The sequence below is a fragment of the Triticum aestivum genome, chromosome 6D (assembly GCF_018294505.1).
Source record: "Triticum aestivum cultivar Chinese Spring chromosome 6D, IWGSC CS RefSeq v2.1, whole genome shotgun sequence".
Taxonomy (NCBI): Eukaryota; Viridiplantae; Streptophyta; class Magnoliopsida; order Poales; family Poaceae; genus Triticum; species Triticum aestivum.
In genome coordinates, this window is record NC_057811.1 from 161,074,713 (window position 1) to 161,083,133 (window position 8,421).

Here is an 8,421-nt window from a genome sequence, read left to right on the forward strand (position 1 = left end):
AAAGATGTAACTTTTTTTTGAAAATGGAGGCGTGCCCCCGGCCTCTGCATCATAATGATGCATGCAACCATCTTATTAAAAATCCATGAAGTAGCAGAAAGTCATAACAGTATTACAGCTCGCAAGCGGAGCGAAACAAAAGAAAAATATAAAAGTACATGCTGACAATCACAACCGATACGGTAATATGAAGGATAAGCTCCCTAGACTCCTATCCTGTTATGCGTCCGCCATCCGAACCGGTTGAATATAGCCCGTGCTACCATCTCCCACTGGTTGCACCCAGTAACCAAAGGCTCCCTGGGGTCCATAGGAGTGAGTAAGGACCACGTACGGATCCAAGCGGTAGCTCTGAAGATGACCTGCAGGAAAGTTAAAGTGTGTTGTGTGTTAAAAATCATATCATTCCTACAGTTCCATATAGCCCACAAACGCGCACATATTCCAATCCGAATACGAGCCGCAGTAGTATGCTCAACCCCAGCTAACCAAGTCCCAAACAACGACTCAATGTCGACTGGAGGATTAATGTTGAAGGCTATATGAATCGTTCTCCAAAGCAATTTGGCGAGTGGGCATTCAAGGAATAGATGTTGTATTGTTTCATCATGATCACAAAAACAACATCGCAAACTACCTACCCATCGCCTCTTGATTAAGTTGTCCTTGGTGAGTATCACTTGCTTGTGGACGAACCACATAAAGATTTTAATACGCAAGGGAACCTTAACCCTCCAAATATGCAACGATCTTGAGATTGGGCCAGAATTAACCAAAATCATATAGAACGATTTCACCGTAAAAATCCCATTTTTGGCTAATTTCCATTGCGTCGAATCCGGCTGGTCGGAGAGTTGAACATCTATCAGTCTCCGAACCAAGTGCATCCAGGCAGTCCATTAAAATGTAACTAGAGGAACGTGTTCAGATCACATTATAGTTGTTCTAGAAATAGTACTGGTACGACTACAAGAGAAGTCCATCAAGACAAATATTTATAAGTGCTCTAATTTAGGGGATACTAAATTTTACTAAGAAGGCATGAATACTAAATAATAAAATAGAGTTAAATTTATCACAGATTGCAACTAAGAAGGTATGACAATTATTTTTAATAGGCAAAAGATGCCGGTAGTCACGACTTTAGGCGAAAGGAGGAATATATTCTTTACATTTTATAGTAAGAAATGTTAAGGTTTCTTTTCTAGAACTGGCAGTGCTATGTTTGAGACATGTATGTGTTAATAATTTATTCTAAGTAAGGATCAATTCCAATTGCATCGTGTTAAAGCTTTTTTCTTGCATTTATACAACAAAAGGGATTTGTTCATGTTAGTACGCTTTACCAGTCTATCAGTCTATTTTCATGTGATACAGTACATTTAAGAATTATTTGTTTATTACATGGAATGGATTATATGCCCATTTCCGTGAGAATAACCTCATCATAATGCATCATGTGCTTCCTCTAAGTCAATCAAATAGCTGCCAGTACCATGACATAATGTTTATAAGAATTCATAATGTGAAATAATGACATGTGATCACATTAGTTGTAACAACAATACATTTTTCTCCAACAAAGGGCTTACTTTATTACCTCAAAATGTAGGATCAAGAGGATACAAATCATCATGAGCACACACACACCCGACCTCTGCAGCAACATGAAGACATGGACTCTGCAGCATACATGGTCAATAAGGATGCCAACTACATTTTGTGTAAAGTTTTTATCTTGCATTTTACAACGGAAGGAATTTATTCCTGTTAGTCTACTTCACCAGTTTATCAGTCTGTCTTGATGTGACATAGCACATCTAAGAATTTTGTTTCTTACATCAGGAATGGATCATATGCCCATTTCCATGCGAATAACTTCAATCCTAATGCATCATATGCTAATGCTTTGAATCAATCGACTAGCTACCATTACTGCGACATAACGTGCACAGGAATTCATAGTATGAAATGAATTGTGATCAGATTAATTAGTTGGATGTGAGGGAATTGGCATAAGTTTTTACGCTCCCAATAAATATGTATATGAGTTATTTGATTTCCAACAACTACATCATTTTGACAAAGTGGGTCTAGCTTGTTAGTTTGGATAAATAATAAAATAGAGTAAAATTTATCATAGGTTTCAACTAAGAAGATATGGCAATTACTTGTAATAGGGTAAAAGATGTCCCAAGTCACAACTTTAGAGAAAAAGAGGAATATTCTTTATGTTTTATAGTAAGAAATGTGAAGGTTTGTTCTAGAACTGGTAGTGCTATGTGTGAGATATGTATGTATTAGTAATTTATTGTCAGCAAGGATCGATGCCAACTGCATCTTCTGTAAAGCTTATGTCTTACATTTTTACAATGAAAGGGATTTATTCATGGTAGTACGCTTTACCAGCCTACCAGTCTATTTTCATGTTATATAGTACATCTAAGGATTTTATTTGTTTATTACATCAGGAATGGATTATATGGCCATTTCCATGAGAACAACCCCATTCTAATGCATCATATGCTAGTGCTCTAAATCAATCAAATAGCTACCGGTATCATGACATAATGTGTATAAGAATTCATAATGTGAAATGATGAAATGTGGTCACATTAGTTGCAACAACACCACATTTTTTTTTCAATAAAGGGTGCACTTACCTCAAAAAGTAGCATCAAGAAGATACAAATCATCATGAGCACACACCCGGCCTCCGCAACAAGACATCCACATCATACATTGTCAATAAGGACGCCAACTGCATCTTTTGTAAAGTTTTTATCTTGCATTTAACAACAAAAGGAATTTATTCTTGATAGTCCGCTTCACCAGTCCATCAGTCTATCTTCATGTGACATAGCATATGTAAGGATCTTATTTCTTACATCAGGAATGGATTATATGCCCATTTCCATGCGAATAATCTCATCCTAATGCATCATATGCTAATGTTGTAAATCAATCGAATAGCTATAGTTCCTGTGACATGACTTGCATAGAAATTCGTAATGTGAAATGAACCGTGAACACATTAATTTCAACAACAACACATGGGCTCCAAGGAAGAAAGATAAACCCTAATACCAACAAGAAGGGGGATGCCAATCTTCCTTGGGATTTGTTTCCTAGGATAAAAACCATCTGGAGGGAGATCTCACTGGCAGAGAACGAAACCCTATATGTTATGTTAAATTATGCACACGTTGGTAATGACAAACTTAGTTTATACATGGATGAAGAAAGGAAGTACATCCTGTACATATACTTGATTAATCTGAGAAACGCTTAACAATATGCATATGCCCTCTCACACATAAGTGGCCCTTATGCCAGTGTAGCATTTGTGATGAACTTGTTTTTGACATGTAAAGGAGAGCAAAAGCAGCAGTAGAGGAAGAAAAGGAACGGCGACGCACTTAATTAGTTTGTCGTACAAAAGGAACGCACACACGCGCAATCCAAGGCATGCATATCTAAGCAAACCCATGATCGGCCCTAGGAAAGGAAAGGTCGTCCCAGGTATAGTAGCACTCGTGCACATCCATTTGCCCCTTTTGGTGCATGGTACAAAGCCAAGTGTGTGAGGAAGGGACGGCCGAGAATGCTTACTTGGTAAGCTTTCTTGCAAAGTAGCAAACGAAGTGGAAATGAGCATGGTCCTCCTAGCTAGCTAGGTAGAGGAAGATTGAGCCCCCTCTCTTTTGCTTTTGCCGACTCTTCTCAAAGGTCTTGATTTACACATAGACATCATCAAAGCAGGAGGCAAGAAAAAAAAGCAAGAAAAGTGGGTTAAATTATGTGATGTTCGTGTCTAGCTTTTATCCATCCTAGAAAAGGATCCATGCATGATCAAAGCACTCCGCTTTTTTGTGCAATGCCCATGAAACCTACTTCTGCTACGTAAATCATGTTTCCTTTTCCTTTCTTCCACTGTAGTCTTAAAGCTAGCATGTTTGACCTATGTCTTCGGGAGAATGCCGTAGCGTACCTAAATTTGCGAGGAAACGAAAATAACTTTGTATACACACACTACCAGCACTGATTGAAAAAGCATATTCAAACTTCTCTATGTTTGAGCCGTAATACATATGAAACATATTCAGGTATGGCCAGACGCAAAATCATATAAAACGTATTTGGCACGAGTATATTTCCACAACAGAGTATATCTTTAATTATTTTATAGGCAAAAAATTTCGAGCGGGACGTTTTGGAGCTTGGCCTCCATGGAGGCCGGATTTTTTGAAAAATTCAAAATTCACACTTTTCAGTTTCAATCAAATTTGAAAAAATCATACAAGTAAATAAGGATGTTATGTGCATGCGCGTAAAATTTCAGGACGAAATACCTTAAAATGTGATCTGTGCAAAAAAGACAAATTCATGAACTTTGAGGATGAATAATGCATCTACTAAATAGCCTCAGGCTTGTTCTTTTTGTGTAGAACTCATTTTAAGGTATTTCGTTCTGAAAATTTACACACTCATGCTTTATGTCTCTAAGTATATGTGTAATTTTTTTCAAAAAAAATTGAACGTAATTTTTTTTGATCAATTCAAATTCGGCCTACATGGAGCCCAAGCTCCATTAAGCATTTTCAAAATAAGTTCCTTTTGCGAAAAAGAACCCCAGATCTATTAAAAAGGTTCATAAGAAGTATAAAGCATCCTAAACATAATAAAAATTACATCAAGGATCCCGCACCACCGAACAACCACTGCCGCTGCCAGAATAAGCCGGTTGTCGCCGCTCCCGTACCGGAGCCGGCTTGACCTTGTCGATGATAGCTGGGAAGTCTATGTGCACGTGCCCTTAAAGACCAGCACCCCAGAGCCGCAGTCGTCGTCATTAACCTTTGAATTGATCTGAAGTGCCTGACACCAAATCTCGCGTGCCCATACACATGATGAGAAACCCTAATTAACCTCGCTGCCCCAAGGAGACGGCAGGAATCTACACCGGAGCTCCGCCGACTCCATCATAAAGGACCAACTCAAAGAGGACCGGAGCTCGGAAGACCAACTTGGATATGAAGCGCCGCCATCCGCCAGAGCGCCGCCCCTGCAAGAACAAAAACCTAACCTAAACTACTAGCCGGAGCCGAGGCACCGAGAACCTCCTCCCCGCCATCGGCTGCGGAAGCGTTAGGTAGAGGGGAGGTGGATCCATGGGCTCACCGGCGAAGCTTGAAGGGATGAGTACCCTAGCCGTTAGAGACAGCAAGGAGAGAGAAACCCTAATATTTGAGAATGAATTATAAGCAAAAAAAAGTTATACCATGATTTTCAGAATAGCATCGATTATCTAAGCACTCCTAGCCCTTTCTGTGCAATGCCCATGAAACCTGGTTGGTGATGCACACAAATCATGTTTCCTTTTCTTCTTTTCTTCCACTATAGTCTTAAGCTAGGATGTTTGACCTATGACTTCGGGAATCGGGAGGCTGCCTTAACGTACCTAAATTTGCAAGGAAAAGCCAATAGCTTTGTATACACACTATGCCCACGATTGAAAATAAAGTTATCTCGATTTGAGTCCTTTCTTTTTTTACAGGCAAAATTTTATATACCATTTCAAATGTTCAAACTGCACTCACTGAAAACACTTTAATACCCTTGCAAGTGCTCTAAAAACAATTCTATGCTAACCGCAAAATAAAAAATAAAAAATTCTATGCTGTCTCTAGCGGCTAGGGCACCCATCCCTGCCATGTCTATAAGCAACACAGCCGTGCGAAAGGATGAGTTTCACCACCTTTTCTTGATTTTTACAAGATTAACAACTCGATTTTAAAGTGTCACAAAGTTATCTAAAGATCCATGTTTAATACAGTGGTTGAATATAAACCTATTCTTTGCGGGAAAAATATACACTTTTTAAAGTGTATTTAGACCAACCAAAATATCTAAAAGTGCATTAAATGGGTGTACGAAAATTTACGTATTTCCTACCTATTTAAAAAATGCTTACGTAGTATTTTATGTAATTAAATTGTGCTTTCTTACCAGAATTAAAGGGTGTACATATGTACGCCCATATCCCCTTGTGGAGGAAAGTTTTTCCCTTGGCTTATTGGTCATCTTTTGCACTGTGAGAATGGAACAGCCAAAGTACGCATAGCTTGCAGCAGGTGGCAGGTTACATCAATCGTTGAACCATCTCCCTTTGGGTGCTGCTTTCGATCTACTTTTGGCTGGGAGCCGTTGATACGGGTCCTGATCTCTTCTTCCGGACGCCATGGAAATACAGCAGAAAAGATGGAGAGGAAACTGCACGTACGTAGACGACTAACTCGTGGTGGTGGTGGTGATCGAATTTTCTGAGTGTGACACATGTACATGTGCATTGTACTTGAGATCATTCTATGCTCGCGACATCTCAAATCTCTATATACTGATTCTTGTCTAGAACCTAAGTTGTAGCTAGGACGCGTTTGGTCTACTACCACATTTTACTTTCAACACATTTATAGGTGCGTGTTACGTGTAATACTTCCCATGTACGCTCAAATCTAATCATCATCATCATATATTCCAAGCAGTCCATGATATCTTAATTCCCTTTTTTAAATAAAAAATCCTATTTTCAACAATACTTCTGACAAAATTTCCTTGCTTAAATTTCTTGTTTACTTCGCTTTTTTAGAATCTGTTGAATTCCCAGTACTTTCTGGATCAACTTTTGTCTGAAATTTTCTAGGTTTAGTCCGTTATTAATTTCAATCGCCATTGATTCTTTCTCTGCAAAATAATTTCTTTTGTGCTTACTGGGTTGTCTTTTTTTTTGTGCGAGGAAAACCTCCGATTTATTCATCAACTATCAATGTCACAATCGCGAAAAGATGGGCACCATTGGTCAAATCATTGTTACCTAGCCTAGGTTATGGTTCAAACTTGTCTAGTGTAGAGTTTATGGACCAAAACTAAATTCAGAAAATAGTTGATGGATATAAATCGACCTTTTCCTAAGTACAAACATGGTGTAGTATATCTACTACCCACCCAACCGCGCAAGCAACTTAGTTGTCAATAGGAACAAGAAGAAAAGGAAGCATGCCATTCCCTTGTCTCAATCAACAGTGAAAATATTATGCAATCAGTCGATCGCAAGTGCGAATTTACAACTGAAGAACAGTTTATCCCACTAGACAGGAGAGGGGATAGGACGGTGTGCTGTTCCAGTAGCAGTAGAACGCATGAGATTCCAATCTTTCACTTTTGCAATCTAGCTGCATAGAATAGAAGAAGAAAAAAATCTGCCAACTTGCTATCTGCATAAGAATCTTCGTAGAGCAAGAGCATGCATGCAAGCACTTTTTGTGCATTGTAGGTAGGATCTATTCTTCACCTTTCTATCGCCTCTTTAATTATGCATTCTCAATGCTCTGTGTGCCTCTCTTTTGGGAAGGCGCATAGATTTACTCCTACTTGGTAGCATCTGACCTATATTGTAGATTTCTTAACAGTAGGTTTGTAGGTGGGTGTGTGTGTACTCAAAGTGTTGCTCCCCACACAAAAAAGTGGTGTTGCCAGTACTATACTTTCACATTAGTTGGTCCGGTCTAGTACGTTGATTGATCCTGGTGATTGATCCTCGTGTGTCATTCCTGCCTAAAGACCTCGCGTATGAAGTATGAACCACTCGTTCTGCTACACGCTTTTCTTCTTCCGGAATATAGTTCCCGTGCCATTCACTCCTTGGGAGGTTATGAGGAAATCTAGATCTCCCAGAGTGAACGTGTTTCTAATATTAGTATAAAGTGCGTGTACTTCCATCTACCACCGCTTCACACCAACAAATCCACTTTATTCTCCATATCGCACTCTCCGCTCCTAGGGGGGCGGCATGGGTGAAACCCTAGCCGCCACCCCCGTCTCCCCTCTCCTCCATCCACCCCGCCGCCGCTGGAGGAAACCGACGGGTAAGGCTCGGCGGTGGCGGGCTCTCGTCCTCCTGCCGAGGGGACCTCCGGCCTTGCGCGGGGGCCGGCCCTAGACGGCATTGGCGCTTGGCGGAGCTCGGAAACGGGGCGGCGGCCTCAACCTTCTGGTGGTGGCATGGCTGGAGCGGCTGCGAGGGCAGCGTGACGACCGCCTATGGATCTATGGATCTAGGCGGTGCTGGCCGCGACGACTTGTGCGGCGCTGGATCAAGATTTGAAGACGGAGATGCCATCCATGACGGCGGCGGTCACTTGCGGTATGACTGTGATCCGATCTGACTCCAATATGCAGATTAGGGACATGGACGACCACGGCTGCAACTGGACAACTGAAGGGATCCTTTTCCCAAGTTCGTCATCAGCTGATGGCGAGGATGGCATGGGTCTGCCGAAGGTGCCCTTATCGTGGGTTTCGGTGGCTCCTGGCAGTCGCGTCGTCGCCCGTTAACAAGCTCATAGGAGCATAGCTTTTTCC